The sequence below is a fragment of the Micropterus salmoides genome, unplaced genomic scaffold (assembly GCF_014851395.1).
Source record: "Micropterus salmoides isolate LMB-PRFRI ecotype aquatic unplaced genomic scaffold, ASM1485139v1 Ms_hic_scaffold_16, whole genome shotgun sequence".
Lineage (NCBI taxonomy): Eukaryota > Metazoa > Chordata > Actinopteri > Centrarchiformes > Centrarchidae > Micropterus > Micropterus salmoides.
Window position 1 is genome coordinate 23,162,728 of NW_024040707.1, and position 25,882 is coordinate 23,188,609.

General features: G+C 38.5%; 1 protein-coding gene across 1 annotated transcript in view; it reads left to right on the top strand.

The window, feature by feature from the left end:
- Nucleotides 1-25,882, top strand: part of cacna1db (calcium channel, voltage-dependent, L type, alpha 1D subunit, b) — a 103,068-nt gene that overhangs the window by 19,876 nt on the left and 57,310 nt on the right. The gene's annotated exons all lie outside the window — the stretch shown is intronic.

Genomic DNA, 25,882 nt, shown 5'->3' on the forward strand with positions numbered 1-25,882 from the left:
TTTCTTTAATGCAATATTCTGTATGTTGAAAAGCATTTTATTATGATTTCAGTCATATTGTGCATCAGCTGTCATTTTAAAGCATTTAAAACTAGAGCGAGAGAGAGAGAGAGAGAGAGAGAGAGAGAGAGAGAAATCAATTGATTGGATTGGTGATCAGATTTGGGCAGCGTGTAACTCGTTGACCTAGCAGGTTGTCAGCCTTTAGGGCAGCATTTCGATTCAAACATACACAGTCAAACACACTAAATACACATCCTCACATACATTCTGCACTTCTATCTCTTTATGTAATACCTTGTGTCTTCAGTCTTGAATGTATATACTTTATGTGTATGTAAGGAAGGATGTAAAGGAAGGATGTAGCTATCTTTATGAGAGTGTGAAGCCCTCTCTTAAACAGCCAGGCACAGAAAAGCAGGGATGGTGTGTGTGTTGGTGTGAGTGTCTGGTACATGTTTGGATACTGAGATGGATTTTATTAAAAGACTGTTCTAGGAAACGGTCAAGGCAGTAGTATCACACCTGTGAATCACAAAACTCATAAAATGATTACATTGCTCCCTACTCCTGTTATAAAGATATAAAAATAAATCCCCAGCATGTGTTTTAATTTAGTGGTCAGTGTTTTATTGTATTATTCAAAGTTTAGGATTCCATTCGGCCAAGTGTCAATTGTTTAGGAGTGGATACACATTCAGATCATTTGGCCAATTATGGTAATGACTGACAACTGATTAGACCATGCTGGACCAAGTCCATTCTGGTCTGGGTCAGCTGGTGCGGACAACAGGGCTGAACTGGGACAAAAAATCGGCCCTGACATTTTTGGCCCAGGCACCAAAATCGGTCGGACAACCCTCACCAATACACCATGGTTTCAAATAACATTTGCACCTACTGTTATATTCCCCCAAACCAGCTGAGTGGATCAGTGTACTCATTCACACTCATTTACTGAGTCTCTGGTGATCATGGAGCACACAAGTCATGCTCAAGTACAAGTAGCCTACAAACAGCAGCGTGGGATTAGCCAACGCAATGCTGACAAAATAACCTCACCTCAGCCATTAGGACAGTTAACCGACTTTAAGACTGCATTAGGAAACTATGCTAGCTACAAAAACAATGTCTAATAGCTTAAGCAGAGCTGTATGACAGTGAGTGATCACCATCAGTAGGTGACAGTCTCACTATTATGATGGCGCTATGATTATGTAATAATCATTGACCTTAATTGATGTAATCATCATCAATGTCACTACGGCATGGCACACACAAGGGCATCACTTTGTATTGCAAGGTGGTGGAGACATTTAAGGGCTCAGATTAGGGGTGTGACGAAACACCACGAGACGTGACATTGCACAAGATGAGCATTAAACATTCAATTTCCTGCATTCTGGAGACATTTTCTGCACCAGTTTATGGTGGAAATGTCTCTAGAATATTTATATAGAGGAAAACACGAAATTCAGATGGCAGGTGACAATCCAGAATATAAAAATATAATAGAATATGAAGCAGTAAACAGTAGCTTATTATTGTTTTTAGTTTTTTAGATTTTCTTATTGTGCAAATAAACCTTTTTGCATTTTCAATTGTTAATTAACATTTCCTCGTACAAGTTCTTTTTTTTTTAGAACATTTTTAACAAATGCTTTTGAAAAGTGATGTGGACACATCAGCCATTTCAAACAGGTTCAAACAGGTCCCTACAGGTTGAGCTACTCCATGCTTACTGCTTCACCTTCGCTCTCCTCCAGCTCTCTCTGTCCCTCGGCCGTCACAGCGACTCTGGCCCTTTGCTCCACTAACACACGCCTCCTCCTCTGCCTGGCTGTGGCCACGGCTCTTCTTTACACCTTCAAGTGCCTGTGCCTGCACTTTTTCGGGTTGTGCAGCTGATGTTAAAGCTGCTGTAGCCCCGGTAGCAAACATATCGGTTATTAGGCCTCCGTCTAAAGATTTCTTTTCTTTTTTGGCCCACAACGCAAGAAACAGAGGCCAAAGGGGGAGAGGGTGGGGGCCAGTAAGAGATGTGATTGGGCCAGCTCAGTGTCAGTATAGAAAATTACCCAATAGGCTGCTGTCTGCGCTGTCTGTATGCTTTGATTCTGTTAGGGTCAGGGTTTAATCACACAGTCAAGTTTAGATTGAATTAAATAAACTAAAAGAGGAGAAATTAGAGAGGTGACAATAAAAAAGTTATATAGAATATATACAGTATAATACTTAAGACTATATAAGTGCAAATATTGGTGCCATGAAGTCCAGTTGTGAAACTCCAGCAGCCATAATGTGTGAACTATAGATAGTATAACTATATAGGTAATTCTGAATAATACATACAATATACACAATAATATTATGACGTATATAATAATATACATATACATTACATATACACATACATTCATACACAAATAGATGTACCCCAACCAGGCAAGTCAGACTGAGGGAACATAGTGGTAATAAATGTTTTATTCAAGCCTTCACACTGTTTTACATTCAGATTTCCACTGAATGGCACTTGGTGTTCCTCTGCTTGTACCCGTAAAGTCAAGAGAATGGAACAACAGGCTGTGTTTTCTACACTGTGAACAGATAAAAAGTGATCACACTGCCCACACAATGGCCTTCGACAGAAACACCCAACCCTAAACCTATTTTTAACCCCAAGTCCTAAAATTAGCTAATTAAAAGCATAAAATAAATTTAGGAGGGAGTTGAATCAAATAAAGATGGGACTCTATATGTATAAACACAGAACACAGTTTTTCGTTATTACTTTGTTAATGTTATTTGATTATATTCAGTAAATCTGGAGATTTTTGAGCATTTGATCAACATCCCAAAGCTCACCTCTTGATTTGCCAGATTGGCAGAAACCTGCAGCATTAAGGGATGGATGGTAGGATGAATGTATGGATGGAGAGATAAAGGGATGGAGAGTGGGTGGGATAGTGTGAAGACCATAATGAATGTTCTTAAAGATGAATTTACCCTGTTGGTTTACACTCTGTTAAAGCTCACTCACTTTCCTCGTGTCAGGTCTTTGTGTGTGTGTCTTATGAAATGTCAGCAGTAGTTTCACGCTTTAGGACGTGTGTGTGTACGTGTTAATCCTGGGTGGATTGCCATGCTGATAGACAGTGTTGTTTACTGGTCCACCACACAATGTAGGAATCTTGTGTGTTGTTAACACAATATTCAGTAACATTTTTAAAAATTAAGAAATTCTGATCTAAAAGAAAAAATTGAATGTGATCTTTGACCACAAGTGTAACTTTGCACATTTTGTTTTGTAATTTTGTAAGTAGCTTTAAGTTAGTGTAGAACCACTGTATCTCTCTCTCTCTCTCTCTCTCTCTCTCTCTCTCACTCACACACACACACACACACACACACACACACACACACACACACTGTTAAAGGAGCCTAAGGACATCTGTGATCATACAGCTTTATTAGAGTGCAGTCCTATTATTGTGAGTCATTTCCTTCCTTCTCTGAGCTGTCACTCCTCTTCATCATTATCATGTGTTAAATATAGACTCTCTGTATAACTACAGCAAACACGCTCACAAATATACTGTCTGTTAAATTCAAAAGAACACAATCTCTCGTTGAAGAAGACTATTTGTTTCAGCGTGTGAGACCACAACATCAGAAAATGCTTTTCTTTTCCTGTAACACTTGCTGGAAGGCAAGATACTACGTTGTCTGTCCTTTTTTGGTTAAATGATTACATTTAGTCTAATATTACTTTTAATAAACAGTATGACACACACACACACACACACACACACACACACACACACACACACACATAAACACACAGAGCAAAACTTGTGTGGGCAAGTCTAAGATGCCCAGATGTCAGGAGGCCTTTTGGGCCGACTGCTTAGCACCCAAAGGCCCAGGGACCACAGCCACTGCAGGCAATGTGGGTCACAAACACTTAAGCACACTCTCTCTTACTCGCTGTCTCACGCAGTCACACACACACACACACACACACACACACACACTTTGTCCAGACATTAGCCACAGAGCAGAGCACACTTAATGAATACAGTGTTAAGCCTTGTACACCAGACCAAGGGACTTAAAACACAGTGTTCTGCTGGACTTGACCCAAATCACTGTCTGCTGAGTAGAAGCTCATTAAACTCATTTCAATGATAAGACGAGAAGCAAAAGCAAATAATATTAAGTTTCTACGCATTGTGAAGCGCAGGTTTCTAGTATACCACATTCCACGTTACCCACCTTTGATGGTGGTCAGGTGTTGTGTTTGATGTGAACAAGGAAAAACCAATTGATTCTCACTGCATCTGTCTTAGAATATACAGTATATTTAGGTACAAGGACATTTACTGCAGCTGTGAAATCGCAACAATTGAATAAAGTAAGAAGAACACATAAAACATCACACATAAAAGAATTAATACATATGTTTTCAAATGCTGTATAATAATTTCTTTTATCATTCAAAAACTCTAAAATGTGGATTCGTTAATTTTATTGTGCAAAATTAACGTGATTTATTTTGCACCAGCAAACATTTTGTCACAGTTTTGTAGGTGCTCTGTGTTTCAAATGATGACATATAAATTGACCAGGAAATATGACCAGGAGATTATCTGTTAAAGCTAAGCAGGTTAATGGCTTGTGGGATAAATGAGAACTTAAATCTCTTTGAAGCGTACAGTAGCTTTCTCGTGTACAGCACGATGCCTGGTTGTGCAAGTCAAGAGCTAGCATTTAAACACACAGTATGTTTGCTTGGCCAAAATCTTTTATTGCCCGGTTTCACTGAACACTCTGACTGTTACACAACTTTGAAACTATTTTACTCATCCATCAAAGCAAGGCTAGCCTGGATAAGATTGTCACAGTGCCTACATTGAGACTACAGTTTCTTTAGCGCATGTTTCAAAATTACTCTAACTTTTAATTACTTTTTAAATTCTAATTTGTAAACTGCTGTGCTATAGGACTTTTTTCAATCACCATGACCTTATTCTCCATATTTTCACTCAACCTCAACCTAGCTCTAAAATATTGCAGAACCATTATATTATTAGGCCAACCCGTGACCTTAGGACAGTATGACCACCTTCTTCCATCAGTCGATCTCTATGTCTAGATAAATGTCAGCTGGCTAATGTCTCTCTATGTTTAGCTTTTTGTAGCATTGTGGCCCTTGTATAAGATCTGGATCCTTCTACTCACTACTCTATGATTGGTGCTCCCTTGCTGTGCTATCAAGGTTAAGAACCGTATTGTTAACACAAACCAAGCACCACCTGCTGCCACTTCACATTGAGAGCTATTGATCAGTAAAAGACTGAGAGGCTTTTAATAATAAAGAAAAATAAATAATCGGCTACATAATGATTCATCAAACATTCATCATGTACAGTGGTCATTTTTACAATCACTCTAAAACATGTCTCACATGGTTTTTGCTCACATATATTTGTGTAATGAAGTCGTTTAGGATCTTTTCTTACTACTAACTTAAGAGATCTCTGGAGCTCTCCTAACTTGAAGACCATTTTTAAGTTGATTAATATGGAGCGCCTCTGTTGATTGAACCACAACGGCAGTGATTTGTTTTCAGATTGGGCAAACCTTCAGCTTCCATCATCAACATAAGTTACTTTCGTTTTACAGGAAAAAACACTTATGTTTTCATCAACTTGCTTATGCCATGGTGCAGGTATCCTAGCCAAAATTTGTATTACCGTATTCGCGCTGGCTCTGCTTTGTTAAAGTATGTGTATTGTTAAATTGGGCTTTAAATATGTGTAATTGCATGTTTTTTTACTCAGTTCACTCATGATGTGTGGATAAGATACATTCAATATCTTTGTGTACTATTTAGTGAAATTATGAGTTTGGATACTAATGTGTGCATCCTCCAGCCTATATTGCCATGCATGTACTGTGCATGTATTTAAACTAGCTGCGTGTTTATATTCATTGTGTTGCTCCTTCACTTAATTTTACATACAGCACAGCTTGCTACCGTGACAACTGTGGCCATGGAGACTCGTGGAGCATCTGAGGAGAAGGCTCTGAACAGGAGACTGAGAGGAGAAAGAGAGGAAATTGAGAAAAGAGTGGACAGGAGAGCGGTCAAGAGAGGGCAGAGTGTGGATAAGAGGGGTGGAGAAGAGTGTGAGGAGAACAAGGAGGAGATAAGGGATGAATTTACTTTCTTACCTCTTCCTTTCATCCTCTACTTGCTGTTTATCTGTTATTAACATGTTTAATCGCACTCAACCTGCTAATTGAATAAATGCTGCTTTGATCAGCAGCAGTAATGTGTGTGTGTGTGTGTGTGCGTTCCGTTTATTGTCACATACTTACGGAAGTAAAATGTAGAACCATACTAACACACGACTGTTTACCTTGTATAGCGAGGCGAATCTCTGATGCGGCTGCGTCGTTGATGTTAATACCAACTCTGGATTAGTGAGTAGCTTTTGGTGGTCAGCCAGTGCCAATGCTGGCTGTTTTGACTGTGTTTGTGGCCATGCTGGCTGTTTTGACATCGGGATTATGGAATATCCACAACTAAAAATAGACACTAGCTAGTATGTGTTGTTATTTGGAAAACCAGTAGAGAGAACAGGAAGGCAGAGAGGCCGCACTCAGCTGCTGCACCATCAATAAACGGACTGGACTGATGCTGCCTTAGAGCTAGAAGAGGCGCAAGGGATAAAAATAAACATGAACATGGATTGAAATACAAATAGGTTTGTGATTGTGGTGTTTATTTTTTTATTCACTTTCAAATGAACCCATAATCGTTACAGCACGTATGTATGTATTTTCCCTTTTCAGTCTGATGATTAGAAGAAACTAAAATGGTTAGTTATAGACTTGTTTCAACGTCAACAGTTTAACTCTTAATCAGTGTTACATAGGGTTACCAATGCGAACCTTAACGGATACATTTAAATTATTATCCAGCAAGGGGTTGGATTTTTGAAGGTATTTTCATGATCCCACAGATGTCTTTTGTCTGTCTGGAGAGATAAAATTATCCGGGGTGAAACTACTGTCTAAATCCAATATGTCCCCGGCCTGCACTGTGAACATTCTAGCAAAGAAGAAGAGCAGAGCGCAGCAGTGCAGTCTGTAGAGATGTTGGGTTTAGGGCTGTCCCTGACTAAGGATTTACATAGTCTAATCAGAATCGTCAAGTCCTGCCTATAGTTGACTGATAGTCGAATCATGTCATGTGTGTTTTTGTGCGCGGCGATTGCGAGCCGAAGCCAATGTTGTATTTATTCATGCACTTTAAAAACATTTATTGGAAGTTGTCAACATTAAACGTTGACATGTACAGGTGCTGTTCATATAATTAGAATATCATCAAAAAGTTGCTTTATTTCAGTAATTCCATTCAAAAAGTGAAACTTGGATATTATATTCATTCATTACACACAGACTGATATATTTCAAATGTTTATTTCATTTAATTGTGATGATTAAAACTGACAACTAATGAAAAAGTATGAGCATGTACAGCACTCAATACTTAGTTGGGGCTCCTTTTGCCTGAATTACTGCAGCAATGCGGCGTGGCATGGAGTCGATCAGTCTGTGGCACTGCTCAGGTGTTATGAGAGCCCAGGTTGCTCTGATAGTGGCCTTCAGCTCTTCTGCATTGTTGGGTCTGGCGTATCGCATCTTCCTCTTCACAATACTCCGTAGATTTTCTATAGGGTTAAGGTCAGGCGAGTTTGCTGGCCAATTAAGAACAGGGATACCATGGTCCTTAAACCAGGTACTGGTAGCTTTGGCACTGTGTGCAGGTGCCAAGTCCTGTTGGAAAATGAAATCTGCATCTCCATAAAGTTGGTCAGCAGCAGGAAGCATGAAGTGCTCTAAAACTTCACCCCAAACCATCACTGACTGTGGAAACTCTACACTGGACTTCAAGCAACGTGGATTCTGTGCCTCTCCTCTCTTCCTCCAGATTCTGGGACCTTGATTTCCAAAGGAAATGCAAAATTTACTTTCATCAGAGAACAGAACTTTGGACCACTCAGCAGCAGTCCAGTCCTTTTTGTCTTTAGCCCAGGCGAGACGCTTCTAACACTGTGTCTTGTTCAAGAGTGGCTTGACACAAGGAATGCGACAGCTGAAACCCATGTCTTGCATACGTCTGTGCTAGGTGGTTCTTGAAGCACTGACTCCAGCTGCAGTCCACTCTTTGTGAATCTCCCCCACATTTTTGAATGGGTTTTGTTTCACAATCCTCTCCAGGGTGCAGTTATCCCTATTGCTTGTACACTTTTTTCTACCACATCTTTTCCTTCCCTTCGCCTCTCTATTAATGTGCTTGGACACAGAGCTCTGTGAACAACCAGCCTCTTTAGCAATGACCTTTTGTGTCTTGCCCTCCTTGTGCAAGGTGTCAATGGTAGTCTTTTGGACAGCTGTCAAGTCAGCAGTCTTCCCCATGATTGTGTAGCCTACAGAACTAGACTGAGAGTTTTGAGTTAATTAGCTGATTAGAGTGTGGCACCAGGTGTCTTCAATATTGAACCTTTTCACAATATTCTAATTTTCTGAGATACTGATTTTGGGGGTTTCATTGGTTGTCAGTTATAATCATCAAAATTAAAAGGAATGAACACTTGAAATATATCAGTCTGTGTGGAATGAATGTATAAATTATACAAGTTTCACTTTTTGAATGGAATTACTGAAATAAATCAACTTTTCGATGATATTCTAATTATATGACCAGCACCTGTATATTGTAATAGGCTGTATATTAACTTTTTGGGAGAAAACTGGTAATTCTATGTAAAACCAGATGTTTAGCTCCCTCATATCGCCAAAATGGTATGATCCTTATTTCGCTGCGAAGCTTCGACTGTGAGATTGACAGTCGAATCAGGCTCCGCCCATCGAAGCATTGAATCTTTGACTATTTGGGGTCAGCCCTAGTTGGGTTTAAACATTGATGTTTCATCCTTCCAGGCAGAGAGTATATCCATGAGACATACCTTTGAAGATATAACCAGCTACTCAGTAACTGGTCAAAAATAATGTTATGACTTCTCCACTAAGGTTTGCGTAGGGAATGTTATTTGACCACTTCATGGAGAATGTACGTGTGCTGAGGTCACAAACCTTGCACCTTGAAATGGAAATGGGGCTTGCGTTACCAGATAATTTGTGAAATCAACCATGGGTTAAAGGGTCTATGTGACTAATGGGGACAACCTTTTTTTTCTAATTGGTCCAGTTCTGAATAAGCGCACTGCACTGGGCAGCGAAACAGGGCACACAAAAGAGGACAATCCAACAAACCTATTTCACCACCTCAAGCAAAAGCACCTGGTTCAGTACAATGAACCAAAAATATTTTACAGTATTTTGTTATATTCAAAAGAATATCATTATTGCAGAAATAACTTGAAATATTGTGATATTATTGTAGGGCCATACTGACCACCCGTACAAAGTACATCCACTAACATGCTTGTTTTTGCCACTGAGGTTGTTATTATTAAGTGTCTGACAACATCATGCTCTTCCAACGAACGCCGTCTGGCTCTGCCATCCCTACACACAAAGCAATCTCACTCCGGCTGTTCTCATCTGTGACACCACAATAGTGGAACTACCACACGCCATCAGAGCAGGGGCGTCCCTCTCTAACTTCAAGAAGCTCTTGAAAACTCATCTCTTCCGAGAACACTTTCCCTTGTAACACCTCAAACCCCTAACCTCGAACATGCACTTCCTCTGCTCTTCTGTTTCTATGCCCTTACAATTCTCTTGTATTGATTGCACTTTTTGTTAACTCTTACTTCCTCTAGGTACCCCATTGACGCCGCACGCGCTAATAGCCCTTACTAGTATTTATTGCTGCTCTTACTAGTATCTATTGTCACTTTTAGATCTCTTACTTTACTCATGCTTTGTGTTGTTCCTCACAAACATTGTATGTTCTTTCCAAGTTGCTTTGGATAAAAGCCAAAAGAGGAAATGTAAATGTAAATCCCTATAGAGGTAAACCTTTTTTAAACAGTAAGATCCTTGTTTAATCAGAAATGGCCGCTATTTTACTCTGTTCAAAGCCACACCCTCTTGACAAAAACAGTAATTTTACCTCTCATGTCAGCAGCTGTCTCGATTGGTTAGTTTGCGTTATTGTGTGACTTTGGTGTTTTACAATAACACAAACCAATGATCAAGGCAGCGGTAGACCAGCAACTCCTGTGTTCTGAAAGGTAAAATTACTTTTTTTGTCCACGGAGATATTGCTGATAAGTGTAGCTTTCTCTCAGGTGAGTGTTTGATTTGTACTATATTTAGCATTTGAGCAAAAAGGGGGAGTCCTATTTAGGTTGAATGCCAGAATTTGCATTAGATTAAAGTTTGGGGAAATAAATACGGAAAAAAATAATACAAAGATTAATAAATGCATACCAATAAAAATCAAATGAGAAAGTAAATGGGGATTAATAGAAATGTAAATAAATTCAGAATCAAATTTAAACAAAAATATCAATTTATGTCACATTTATACATAAATTAATGCTTACATTTATTTTAAAATTTTTAGAGCATTTAATGGCATATTAACTTATTTATTGAGTTATTTTTGATTTATTTTTGAATTGGGTAGTTTCGGTCCTCCATATACTGCTGCTGTGTTGGTGCCTTTTTGCATTAGAGAACATGTTAAGGTTAATTTACTCAATTTAGTGTGCTGAAATGAGACAGAAACTGATAATTCCAAGCTGCACCAGGCATCGTCTAAAAAAAATGTTTTTTCTTGAAGTTTTTCAAAGACATTTATGCAACCTTTGTTATAGAAGCTCAAAGGTTATTTCGAGTCTTTGGTCAGTAATATGTTGATAATATATCATATTCATCAAAAAGATACACTATAAAAAAAACTACAATATAATGTCTCAAACACAATCACGCAGATTAAATGAGTCTGAGGGAAGATGTATCAGTTTAATAAGGAAGCGGCAATTACAGCGTTCTCTGTGTATATATCTTATGTCATTCACATTAAATGTGGCATCACAAGACAGACAGCCCCATCCTCGGGGATGAGAGAGATGTGGAGATATAAAGAGAAATGGGAAAAAAACAGACAGGGAGAAAGAGAGAAGCAGACAGAGGAATAGGGACGCCGAAAGGGAGAGACGTGAGGGAAGCAGACATGCTGTAGAAGAGAGGTGGGAAGCTGACAATATCAATCACATCCCCGTGTTTCTCTACTTCTGCCCTACTGTGTGCTCCCGACAAAGTAGGATTATTGACAGTTTTCTGTTCTTCCATGCTTGATTCCTTCATTTTCTTTAAGAATTCAACAGAGTATAACATGGAAAAAGTGGCAAATTGACAGTAGGCTGCATGAAGACAACTTTTTGTGCAGCTTACAGCATTGGAGACTTTTCCGTCCTTCTTGCATTCTGTACATTTAGTCCCGAAAGTGTCAACCAGCTTGTGTATTAGACCAGGTGTAAATCTTATATGAAGCCATGAAGTTTTTTCCCCCAGGATTTCATGTGACCTATGTTGTCCATTGTTTGGGATCATTTAGATTTTGTGGGTTTTTTGACAGTGAATTTGATGAAATTGTGAAATCTCCTAAAAAAATAATTAATGTACTATGTTTAATGTAAACACAGTTTTTCTCAAAAATATAACATGCAGAGAGAAAGAGAGAGATGGACAGGTGAGCAAAGAAGACCTAATTGCTCTGTTTACAGGTTGCACTTTTTGCGGGTGTGTGTATGTGTGTGATGATAATCCTACCTTACTTTTTCAAATTGAAATTTTAAAGAAGCTTTGAATGTATTATGAATTTATATGGGCATAAAAGGACTTTACCATTAGAGGATAAATGTAGATTTAAGAAAAACACTCCATTAGTCTTAAGTAAGAATAAGAAGAGCGCTAATGGTGGTGAGACTGGTGGTTATGTTGTAGCAATGAGCAGCACATCCTCAGCCTCTCTGGCAGTCATTAATCTTGTTAAGACCAATGGGAACACAGGCTAATAGGAGCTGATTAGCTTGCTTCTGGCCGCCTGGCTGATTCACCTACATGCACCCATTCACTTGATCATGGCCTCACACACACTAGCACACTGACAGAATCACACTGACACACTCTAGAACGAGCATGCACATGCAAACATTTGCAGGGTTTCTCCGAGAAAGCTGGTTAACAGAGGTGATGCTTGCCACAGAATGTTTTGGCAGAAAGAGGCAGAGCTGAGGCTCTGTGCTTCTCAGAGTTAGAGTCAGGGACGTGCACAGGGGGGTTGCTCTGGTTGCCCGGGCAACTGCCCGTTTGCCTTTCCTGACTCAAGTTGCCCTTCCGACTCGCCCTTCCGAGAAAAAAAAATAAAATAAAAAAATAATCGCGATCGCAAAGCCTCATTCACTTCCATTCGGGCACCGAAAGTGAAAGTCAGTAGGGGAAGAGCAAACTCTGTTTAAGTGGCTGCACTGCTGCAGCGCTGCCTGCACGTCAGTCGATTCTGTTCCCTACCGGAATTCCTGTTTCCTTCCTTTATGCAATCATACTACAACAAATCATGCGTAGTTTTGCCCAGTTACCACGTGATACGTACCAACAGAAGTGAATACGAGCTAGAAGCGCAACTGAATGTACGGGAAGCCAAAAGGTTAAAAAGGATTGTATTTTTTTTCCGAAATCTAAGCGTTTTTTTATTTAATATTTTATTAGAAGCGAGTTTTCCCCATCTGTCAATTCAATCTAGATTATTTATTTTCAAATAAATAAAAAAAAAGGAAAAAATAATAATAATAATGATTAAAAAAACAATAAACAATAATATAAGGAACTCTTTTTCTCATATGTATTTTGGTGACATTTATATTGTTAATACATTTTGGATACTGTGTTTAGTGCCTTTTTTCAGGTCAGAGCAACTGCCCTTCAAAATTCCTGTGCACGTCCCTGGTTAGAGTCATCATATCAACAGGTATTGAGGCTTAAATTGAAGCCTAGCCAAATATAAGTTGCAATATACTGTTTAAAGAATGATGCTCACTCTCCTGCAAAATATTAGGGTTCAGGTTTGTATTGGTTTAACTGCTTAAATGCAGTGCATCTGTATCCCATCATCTATTTTATCAAATTAAATGAACAAAATGACTACTATTTACCAGTAGTTACATTTTACAAAAAGTAGAATCCTGTATTGGTTCATTGTAGGGCTGTCCCCGACTAAGGATTTACATAGTCAAATCAGAATCGTCCTGCTTATAGTCGACTAATACTCGATTCACGTGTGTTTTTGTGCGCGCCGATTGCGAGCCGGTGGGCTCCGTTTTAATCTTGAGAAGCTGCAGAGCGGCAGTCTCTATTCATTCAACTTACACTGTAAATTTCCTGCTAAGCTGAGGCTTATTGTTGACCCTTTTCTCTCTCTCTCTCTCTCGCCTGCCATTCACCAGTTTTGTGTGCATGCACACAACTGCAACTGACAACTGCACGCACGTCGCTATTTAAAAACTATATAATATTCTTTGTGTGGTTCATAAACGGTGATAAATTATCCGAAAGTCTCGTGAGGTGCGGACAAATCGGCACAACACTGGTGAAGCTGGGGCTCCGTCTCTTCAGCAAGTGTTCCTCTTCTGCCACTGCGCACACACATGCTACGCCTACACATGCGCACTGACGACCCAGGATTGGGATTACAATTTTGGATTTATTCACGCACTTTAAAAACATTTATGGAAAGTTTTTTTATTTTTACATGTTTATTTACAGTATTAAATGTTGAAATGTATATTATAATAGGCTGTATATTAACTTATTGGGAGAAAACTGGTAGTTCTATGTAAAAACAGACGTTGAGCACCCCCATATCACAAAAATGGCATGATCCTTGTTTCACTGCGAAGATTCGACTGTGAGATTGACAGTCGATTCAGGCTCCGCCCATCGAAGCATCGAATCTTTGACTATTCAGGGTCAGCCCTAGTTCATTGCAAGAACTTTCTCACAATGTTGAGACCTCAAGCAGAATATCAGCCATACCATATGTTCTTCTTCTTGTCTACCGTATGTCATAGATAATTCAAGGTGTTGCAGGATTTTGTTTGTGCTGAAATGTTTATTGTTTACATTTACATTTACATTTAGTCATTTAGCAGACGCTTTTATCCAAACCGACTTACAATTGCTATATATGTCAGAGGTCGCACGCCTCTGGAGCAACTAGGGGTAAAGTGTCTTGCTCAGGGACACAATGGTGGATGGGTCACAGTGTTTATGTAGGGAAGGAAGTACCAGCACAATCACAGAATGACATAGGGCCAACAACTCCAAATGTGGTACAGAAGTTTCTCTTACAACCAAAATCCCTTGTTGCCCTCCTCCAGCCCTCTCCACCTCAGCCCTCTGCCCCCTTACATGATGAACCAAGGCTGTGCACATAAAAACCAAGTACAGTGACACAAAAACAGACACCAAAAACAACTAAAACATTTACCCTTTTCTCTAACCCCATCCCTCTGACATAAACAGACAGCATTTAGGCACAAAAGTGTTTGATACTTATGCCAATTTCCTCCATCATCCATGACAATATCCACAGAAATAGTCTAGGTCATACATATAGTATAAGTATATGAAGTAACCGTAAATGTACATATAGTATATACTATATGTATAACATTCTAAACTGCAAGCAAGCGAAATTTAACCACATCTCTAATAACTTATATTTATTCACACTTCACAATCTAGTTTATGAGATAATTTTTTGTGCAGTCTAAGACAACTTGTTTGCAGAACAACATGAATAAATACAAATTAAGTTTTATTTATAAAAAAAAGTGCTATAAAAAAGCGACTTCCTGTTTATGTCACGTGACTCAGTCTGACATCATCGCTCCTCTTGGACATTACCTCTGAGATTAGCCTGAACACCCAAACTCACGCACACAGACAAACACACACTGGTCTGAACCACATGGCATTGAGTGTTATGTCAGCTTGTGTTATCGTCACTTAGAGTAGTGGCATAGAGTGAACCTGCATCTGCTGTGTGCGTGCGTGTGTGTGTGTGTGTGTGATGCTCCCAGCTGATCTATTTGGCAGGTCAGGCATGATGGTGGTGGCGGGCCAGCCCTCGTCTCTGATCAATTTAAGCATACACACACACACACACACACACACACACACACACACACACACACACACACACACACGTATATACAGAGTTGGAACAAGGGGGACTTTAAACGTTTATTTGTCCCAAAAGGGCAATCGGTTTTTGCAGCAAGATATAGATACAAGATGATAAAATACCAAAAGGCTACATAGGTTGGGTACTGAATGTTGAATTAAAAACAGTGGTCCCAGGTTAACCTTCCCAATCATAGAATTGCATAAAAGAATAAGAATAAATAAAGTGGACTGCAGTCACCTGAAAATCAATGCGTTATAAACATTCCTCAACTCAAGGTGTGCATGAACTACCAGACAGAACAGAAAAATTAACAAAAAACAGTTTACCACTCTGGACCTGTCATCTCAGATCACTCATTCTCACTCTTTCTGGATATCTCAGTCCTGCCAGAGTATTTCCTGCCTAAGGTATCTGGATGGCTTTATTTGGTGGAGCTAATTAGCATAGTTTCAGGAGTGGGAACACACATCAACCACGTCCTCGCCAGCATTGCCATAAATACCCACACGTCCCAGCTCATCTTCTTCGCTCTCGTATTCTGCACCCCCCCCCTTAAAGGGGTCCGTTGTGCCCGGGTGTCTATTAGAATATAGAATGTCTATTCAGCAACTGCAAGCCTCATACATCTTTCTGTTTTGATCATTAATAATTAATTTAATCGTACCTGTTGATTATTAATATTATTATTATAATAATAATATGATTACTATTATTATTATATTATGTCTTTATTGTAATACTAGTCTAGTAGTATTTTTAGTATTTTATCTTTTACGTATTTTGATTGTAATTTTTCTGTTCTCTATTAGCGTAATGAAAATCTAGATCAGGCAAGCTTTTGTCCTTCTGCCTTATAGGCCTTTCAGACAGACTGCAACTACCGCACCACTGCGCTATGAAACCCATTATTTTCAATGGCTTGCAGGGTGGTTTGTTGCTGCATCGAGCAAAGCCCAGTGCACCGCTTGGCGAGCTTGCACTCAAAGTTCTAAATAGTTGAACTTTTGCATTGAACCCAGTGGCAAGCGCAGCGCAAATCGCTTCCTATGTGAAAGAGACTGTACCGTTTGACAGGTGTACTGCACCAGTCTTTTTTTAGTCTAATAAATAAACACAATAAACTTGGCTTTCTTTGGTCTCAGAGGATTCAGTCCTGGTCTGAATCACTGGGATTGGCTCAGGTTCTGGTGCTCATTCCAGACTCAGCTAATAGGTCCACTAAATCAGCTGCACAGCTAACTGAGCTAACTAGCTAACAGCAGTTAGAAGCACTGATGACATGATATGTGATGTGCTGCCCCCTATTTTTTTGGAGTATGAGTTTGACAGGGGTAGAGTCTCCATTCGTACACAGTGTACCTTTAAAGATTTTCATCAGGGCTTAGACAGAAAATTCTACCTTCTCCTTAAAAATTTCATAAAGCTGTAATATAAAGATACATACATACTTAAATATGTTGATATAAATTGTCAAATATCATTTAGTTATGTTAAGTTCTTTAAATGTCCTTAAAACCGCACTCATAAACATTTGTGCAATCTTTTTCATTTAGGTTTGGTGAGCTATTTTGCTGGGAGAACGTATTCTACACAGCAACACCTAACTTTCAATGTGATAAAATTCATAATTTGTTTGTGTTTTTACTTGTAGAATGTGTACAGAAGTTGATTGGACCAACTTACCTATTCTTTAAATGTTGACTAATGAAATCATTTCCTGTGTTTAGTCTTCTTGCAGCACTGTTTAACGTAATTATTAATTTTAATGTTGAATGTATTATATTGATAGATACTGATATTTTTAAACCATATATAGTGATTTTTATGTGATCACTACTGCTGCTGAGCTGCACAAAGAAGGAATATAGAATCAAGTCAAAAGAAGGCAAAGAGATCTCTGTTAAAAATCAGTCATTTCATGCATTTGTTTTCTCATTTCTGTGTATTCATGCGTGTTTATCTGTCGACTTGTATTTGTGTGTCTGCTGATTTTAATGCACGACGGCTGTCCTCAGCTTCAGTGAATGTGTGGCTCAGCCCGTGTGACTCATGGTCCTGTTCAAGACACTAACACTTACAAATGTTTCTACTTCCATACTTGTGGGGATCCTCATTGACATAACTCACTCTCAAGCTCTAACCTTAACCATCACAACTGCACACCTGACCTCAACACTGACCATAAACTTAAGCCTAATTCTAACATTTCCCCAAGTCTTAACCAAACAGCCCTTTGAAGGATTGAGGACCCAACTTTCCAAAAAGGTCGTCATTCTCAAGGTCACTTAAAAACTCAAAATAATCCTCACAAAGATAGAAGTTAAAGATCACACTTCTTAACATTGTCAGAATGAATATCAAAAATGTAATTGTCTTTTTTCTTGCACTATTTTAGTGAACACAAATCTGTCTCACATCCTTTCTTTCAGTTTGTTAAACAACAACTGACTCTCAGCATGCCAAACATAAACAAATATAAATGGCAAGAAGGGATGGAAAAGTAAGGGTGGCAGAGAGTAACCTATTCTCCTCCTTCAGGCAAACAGCCAAGCAACTGAGAACTGACAAACAAAATAATAATAAGTACACACAATCTTCATTTATAATCAATGGATGAAACAAAATCGAGCATCTAAACCACTTTTTAGCCACATAAGCACTCATTACAACTAACTTTTTAAGTCACAGTGAAGTTGATTTTGGTTCAAGCAATTGTGTTAGTCATAACCAGTCTTTGGATACAAGGGGACTAAATACATGTGGATCAAAGCAAGTGTAAGCCCAGCTGGTGGACTACTGTATTAAGTGCTGATTGTTACTTTTGAGCAAACTCAAAATGTGTAATGGCTCAAATAACAAATAATTAGAGTGCACATAATACAGGAAAATGTGCTGTAGGGCAGAGTAAGTCTCCTGGATTTATCATATGATACATGATGCATATCAAATTGCAATTTGTGGTCATTGTTAAATCCAGGAAATCATGTTGAATAGTTCATATGGACTCATCAGCTACGCATCATCACGACACAAACAAAGAAATTTGTAATAGTTCACCTCAGGAGGAAGCTGCTCTGGTTGCTTAAAATATATATATTTTTAATTTAGTGTTGTCATTTTGTAAGATGATCTATGAGGCCATTGAGAAGCACATTATTGTGTCTTATAGGGTTTTTTATTTTTGAGAGACATAATAGAGGAAGAAGATCTAAGGAGAAGAATCACTGTTTTAAAAGTCTGTCACGTTTCACTCACTCTGTTGTAGTATCATAGATAACAATGAACGTTCTCTTTTAAAGGAATACTTCATCAGTTCAGCATTTTTGGAATACTTTCTTACGCAGAGCACAAAGAGTAGGAGCAGGGAGAAACACCTTTCCTGGCTTTTTCCAAAAGTAACAAATTCTGCGTCCTGGCACCCCCAAAGTTCACTAATGAACACATTAGAGCTTACATCTCAATGCAAAAATACTAAACTATGTTTTCTAAAAGCCACATTACTCTACAAAACATTACTGTAGTATGTATGGAAGAGATTAGAAAAATTAATCCAAAATGAAACAAACAAAATCAGATAATTAATTAAGTGGTCATGCGTGGTGGGGAAGTGCAAAAGAATTTACTTGTTAGTATAACTGCAAAGATTCACACAACATAATGTGGCACTTGCAGAGTACAGCCAACTCACCACGGCTGCTACCAGTTTCTCCTATTAGAGAACACTGTAATACATTCTTACCATTTTACAGCCTGATGCAGATTGTACTATACAGTCACCATGCAAACAACTGCTACATCATACAATCGGATTCACTTACCCTGCAAAAACAATTCTACCTTTGTAAAGTTTATCATGTTCATTTTATGGGAAAGTTGTAAAGTTTATCATGTTCATTTTATGGGAATGAAAAATGTCAAAACATAGCAGTAGCAGGTAGCAGTTTGCTGTGTTGTGTTGGAGGACAATGATCTAGTATTTTAAACAATAGCTTTGCAATACAAAACAAGCCTGGAGAGGACTGACACCTTTTAGCCCAAACTCTTGTCTATGTTAATAGCCAGAAAGTTTCATTGATTTCTGAGTTTACCTGGGTTCACAAAAAGGTTATCTGTGAGCTGATGGATGATAAACTGCCAATCTTTATTTCAGACTTCAAACCCACAACATAATGGATAACATAATTTCCGGCTCCCTTAGTGATGGGTTAAATACAGGGGATGAATCTTGCTGCATGTATGAGACAAATAAAGAACCTTGCCAACTCAATTAATCTTTTGTTAAATCATTACATAAAAAAACCCTTCATTAAGGACCAATCACTGGTTAATGTGACAAGTTGATTGCATGATCAAGAACTTTTTTTCTAACATCGGATTTTTAACCATTTAGAATGCAATTTATTACAGCACTGAGCAGTCAGAAGTTTGGTGAAGGACACTTACACAGGAACATGATCTAGTCTGTACCAAGTATTTATTTTGTTACCAAGGGCTTGAGTTAATGATTTTATTACAGTAGAGGTTTGACTGAGAGAGTCCTGACTTTACATATGGCAAAGAGTCTTTATTGTGCATTTTGAGATGAAATAAAAACTTGATTACATTAGTTTTTATTTCATCTCAATCCCTCATTGAATAATTCTGTTATTCAATGAGGGATTCGTTTGAAAAAGTAACATAAGACTAGTAAGTTGAGCATTTGTCCCGACAAAGTGTAGGAACTGAAAAAGTGTAGGAAAGGTTCATGTTGATGTCTGAGTGTAGGAAAAACCAGTCAATCATCTATTGTACAGCTCAATCTCAAGTGGTAGATAGAGAGGCTAAGACTGACTAGCATGTGTCAGAACCCTAATTGTCTTCATATTCACAGTACAAGTCTATCAGAATGGTTTTATCCCAAGCTGTGCCGACAGTACTGCAATGACTCCTGACTGAAAATAATGCCCCACAGTCTCTGTGGATGTGAAAACATCATTTAGGACATTTGTTCATCCTTTCTACAGGGTCTGTAAGCTATCTTGGCTTCAGCAACCAAAATTTGTTGTCCAGCTCCCAAAACAGAGGATTTGGGAGCTTACAGGAGGCACTGCTGCTCCTTCAATCAATTAAGCTGCTTTGTTTTGTCTCTGCTTTGTGTGCCTGGTCCTGTGTACTGCTGTGGTTAGCTGTGCATGGAAGGTGACGTTTAAGGGAAAGGAGGACAATACTTACGGTAGTCCTCCTACCTTCACCTTATATGTAGCCAGTGGTAATTGAAAAACAGGGATGTAGTGTTCATGGATTTTTCCATAGTTCCCTGAAGGGACTTTATTGAGGGAACTGTGGTTGGACAATATTAATCAAGGTAAACACCCCCCCAAACATATTTGTACGGAACTGGGCTCAGCTGCCTTCCAGTGATCATGGCTGGACTGGACCAAGAAGAAGTTCAGTTGGGACAGGAGAGGCATTAAGCAGGAGAAGAGCGAGAGGGAGGTCAGGCATCAGAGAGCCAGCATGTAGTGCCAGAATATTTTCACATCTAACTCGGTTAATCGAGGGTTTATTTCAACCAAACCAGAGTTGGTGATGGTGGAAAGATTAACCACTATGGTTTTGGTGAGTTGTATGTTGTTTTTGTGGAGTGTGAAAGAAGTTTGTTTTGCAATGAGTTAACAAGGCAATTTGTTTGGTGAATGAGAGAAACTTGATTAATTTGACATAATGTCAGAACTTCTTCACATTCTGTTGATAGTTAGTTCATGTTTTGAATTTTTTAAACAAAAAATCTTGCCATAACTTACAAATTATACATTTAAGGCTGAATATTTTAAAGGCGCAATGATTTTTTTTAACACACACGTAAGAAGAATTTAAATTAGCTATTGAGACCCTAAATACATACAATAAAATGTCCTGGAGCTATACTTTTAAATTTCAAACAAAATGTGTAACGACTCAGAAATAACTGAATATAAATATCCAGAATCAGACAGGCAGGGAATTGCTGAAAAGCTAGCCATGACACACTAGACTAGACTAATCTGGAGACGCGTAAGTTGATATGTGCCAATATATGAATGACTGATGAGGGGAATGGACTCCAGGTGTGGAGATGGATGAGGAAGCTCAGGTGAGGGGACAGGGTGGGGAAAGGAAACTGTAGGGCAGGATGGAGTGGCAGAATCTGTAAAAAAACATGAAAGATGTCTCTATCAAGGTGAACTTCTGACAAAATGTGAAGTTCTTAAACATACATAAATGCTCACTCACCTTTTACGTGTGTTGCTGAGATTTGAAGGTATTTGCTGGCTACAAAAGATGTATAATGTATTTTTTTCAAAATATTTAGGTTAAATGTTTGAAAACTCCGATTTATCTGAGCAGGTATGCTGCACTAGACGCCGTTGTCTTAAGTATCTCAACTATTCTGCCCACACATGAAACAAGCCTGATTGGCATGGCAACGTCATTCCTATTACAGCTGTACTACAATCACAGAAGGAGATTACCACATTGCACTAGTGAAGTGTTTCTCACTGGGCTTGGACACGGGAAACAAGAACAGCTGGACCTAATAACTTTAACTGTTTCATGGATCCTTTTGTGAAGCAGTTTAAATTAAACAAAACAAAAACAAACTCAACAGCTCTCTTGCTCTTCAGCACAGCATGGGCATTGCATTTGCCAGAATACTGCCCAGTTCAGAACAAAAGGTTGTCGGTTCAGGTGCCACTTGTCGTCTCTCTCTCAACCCCACTCTAATTCCATCGCATTCTGTAGAATCAGGGTAAGGCCTGAGCCATGTGTTACTCTCACACACTCTTACGCTCACTTACTATCCAGAAACCCTGTGATTTAATATTTTTTATGTAACATCATGCATTTTAGCTATCATGAGGTATGTAATAGGGCAGAGTGCAAAGACTACTGTATTACTTTTCTGCCTATAAATATTAAATCCACTCCTGGTTCCTGCTGGAAGGAGAGGAGATTACATGCAGAGCACGTCTCTTCATATTATTCTTTAGTTTCCTAAACTATGGGCTTAAAAAATAAGCGTTTCTCATGGGTCCTCATTTAGTTTGCTGAATCAGAGAAATGGCAGGACTGAAACTGTCTAGAGTCCCAGGGTGAAACAATATTTGTTATTTTGAAAAGTGCACTCGAAAAGAGTTTAAAATAGTTGAGCTGTTCTTTCTAAATCAGTAAAATTAGTTTATGTATTGGTTTTTATTTACCCGCTAAGACTAGAGTTTTAATGTATTAGTTAAAACTGAAGTAAATCCACAATCCAGTTCTTCCACTGGAGCGCTTTTAATGGGAAGAAGCTGCAGGAAGTGTTGTGCTTTCATTAACAGCATTGCACACATGCAACTTCCCTCTGAATAATAAGAGTTATCCTGCATTTGTGTAGGCAGACAAAATCCTGGAATACAGTGGACTCGGGCATTTAGGAAAGAAATTACTGTTTGTAAATGTGTGTATAATGGAACTCTTGAATTTATATAGAGCTTCATCACAAAGTATTTATTGAAACACAGAGAATAAGCATCACTTGATAAAACTATACTAGTCGGACAAGTACATTTTATAGACAGGCCAACACTTTGTGTCAAGGTAATGATGAAAGTATGTAAATGAATGAATTTTAGAAATGTATAAATTTTTTCTCTTTATTTTTAAACATCGGACATTTTTCTTAGGTGTCAATGTTGCTTATTCTTCCATGTGCATTGTTTTATATACATATATATATATATATATATATATATATTTTGTGTGCGTGTGTATTTATTCAATTTGTAAGATCATTTGTTGTCTCCATTGTCCTGCAGTAATCTCCATTCTTCAGACACAGCCCTACTGATTATCAGCCTTACTCCTGGGTCACAACCTGAATGCAGTTGAATTTAACAGACAGATACACACACATACGCACAAACACTTTGTCAGCTGTTCACTAAGCAGAGGAGTGGACATTGCAGACCTATGTAAACAGGAGGATGGAGCAAGAATGTTAAATTGGATGGAGGCAGGTGTGTGTTTGAGGCTCTTATCAGTGTGAAACAGCTCTGAGTCATGGCACTTGTTGACCTTAACAGGTCATCACCCAGCTACTGTAATGGCACACCACTCAACTTACACCAGTGAACAGCTAGAAGCCAGACAAAGACATGACCATTGTAGAAAAGTCAATATTTACATGACTGAGTTGCTCATCTGAAGCATCTGGGCTATTCTGCAGTATAAAAGGACCACAGTAGTGATTTTGGATGTTTTGTCTTCTGGCCCATTAATTACAAATCAGTACTGCTGAATATCTTGCAAAGCATGGTGTGTACGGTAGGAGAATCAAATGACAGATGCGGGCTTGAATCGTGTAATGCATGTAATTAAGTTATAATTGGTGTTATTGCATTTTAATCAGTTTGAACTGGAAAAATTTAAATTTTGTTAATGTTTGGAATTACCTGGATTTCAGCATAAATAGGTCATAAGATGTGATCGGATCTTCATCTAAGTCACAACAATAGACAAACTGTGTAAACTAATACCACACAAACAACTATATGATTTTATTAACACACTGGAAAAAGTATGAAGATCTGATCACATTTTATGACCAATTTATGCAGGTAATTCCAAAGGATTCACATGATTTTTCCTGCTACTGTAATTATTGATCATTCTGAGATAGACATGAATGTGTGTGCCATATTTCATGCCAATTTATCCAATAGTTGTTGCGACATTTCCTTAAAACCCACAAATTATAACCTCATTGGGCTGCTAGATGTAAAGTCAGCGGATCACCAAAGCCAGTTAGGAGCCATCCTATAATAGTTAGTTACAGTGGACCAAAGTTGTGGATTGACATTGCCATCTCTAGAGCCATGCCGCTTGAATGGTTAAAAATGTATGCATGTATGCATTACGATGAATTACACAACAAAGTTTAAAGAGAGCACACATTTTTATACTTTCTCAAACTTAATCAATGCAAGTGGCTACTTGAAAAAAAGAAGACATTAAATTAGAGTGCATGCAATGATAATATCCATGCAGTTCTGGAGCTAAAACTTGAAAAAACAAACTGGTGGTAGCTGTTTATATAATGGCTTCTCCTTAAGTAGAGGAGCAGCCAAGTAGAGTTCCTTAGTGTGGCTGTGGCTTAGTCGCCATTGCCAGGACTGTCTACAATCCCTGTGTGAAATTGTCTGTTTGGTCGGCCTGCTGTCTTTCAGAAGCGTGTGTAATACTGCAGGTCTCTTTGCTCGCTTGTTGGTGTGTGTATTATTGTTGTCCTCAGTGTCTTTCAGGGTGCATGAATGTGTGTGTATGAGCCTTTGTGCATGTGTGCAATTTGTGTGTTTGTGAGAGAGAGAGAGAGTGAGAGAGAGGGAGAGAGAGATAAGTAGCTTTGGCAATATTATTGCTATACATTCATGCCAATAAAGCTAATTTGAATTTGAATTTGAGAGTTTGTGTGTGGGAGAGACAGAAAGAAAAGAAGCGTAAGGGAGGTACATAGGAGAGTGAAAGGTGTGTCTGAGAGAGAAAGAAAGGTGGGAGGTGAGAAAGTGAAATAATATGTAAGCACAATAAATAGATGTGTGCAAAAATTCAGGGACATTTTTCCATTCCCAGTCACATCGTTGCCATGGAAACATGCTGATGATACAGCAGGACATACAGTATGATTGAAGAGTTTTCATCTTTGGGACGACTTTCCCCCCCCCGAAATGTATTTTTATTTATAACATCTTTGTTACTTAAGTTGTCATTGCTTTGCTCATCTGTCAGTCAAATGGTGCCAGTAAATGCTGTGACATCTTTTACCTTGGATTTTGTTCTCATGAGTTCCTTTGTCTGTTCACTCCACTGTGACCATCACAATGTGAAATGCATCACTTCCTGTGCTGTGTTTATGAGAGTCACCGGAATGCATCAAAATGTGGTCCAAGGCACAAGGGCTATAATTTCATACAGGTCTTCTCCGCCCACGTCCCTCCATAAAAGGCCAGTGTTACATGTCTCATAATGCTGCTACAATATGAAAGCTGCGATTGTTTGAAGTTCTTGTATGAAGTTTGAATAGATTTTTTTCTGTAAATGTCCATGAAACTTGAGAATCATCTATGGTTTTATATCAAAAACACATTTTAAAATGAATGTGTTTTGTCAGCATCAGTGAGAATTGATACTCTCAGACTTTACACAGATCATAACTTAAACTGGAAGACATGCACAATATGTCATGTATATAACAACATAATTATGTTCAGTTGCATATATGTAGATATTTTTTACCCTCAGGACTGAACCAGAAAATTTCTCCATGTCTCCAGAAAACCACTTTTTAAAAAATTAGTCTGCAGGGAAAAACACATGGTGGAATGAACGCCAATAAAAGATTTGTAGCCCAAAATAGCTTATTCATAAGTGATTTGTGATTTTTTCATTAAAAAATAAAATGGCTGCATATAGATATTGTTGTTCAATCTCAAGTCTCAGAAATCTGGACCAACCAAATGTCTTATTAGGGCTCTTACTCACGTCCAAGTAAGCCAGACATTTACTCAACCCACTCATGAGATTCACTTCCTTCCCTGCATGTAGATTTCCGATCTGATAAATTCATCATTTATCTCTCTTCCCTTT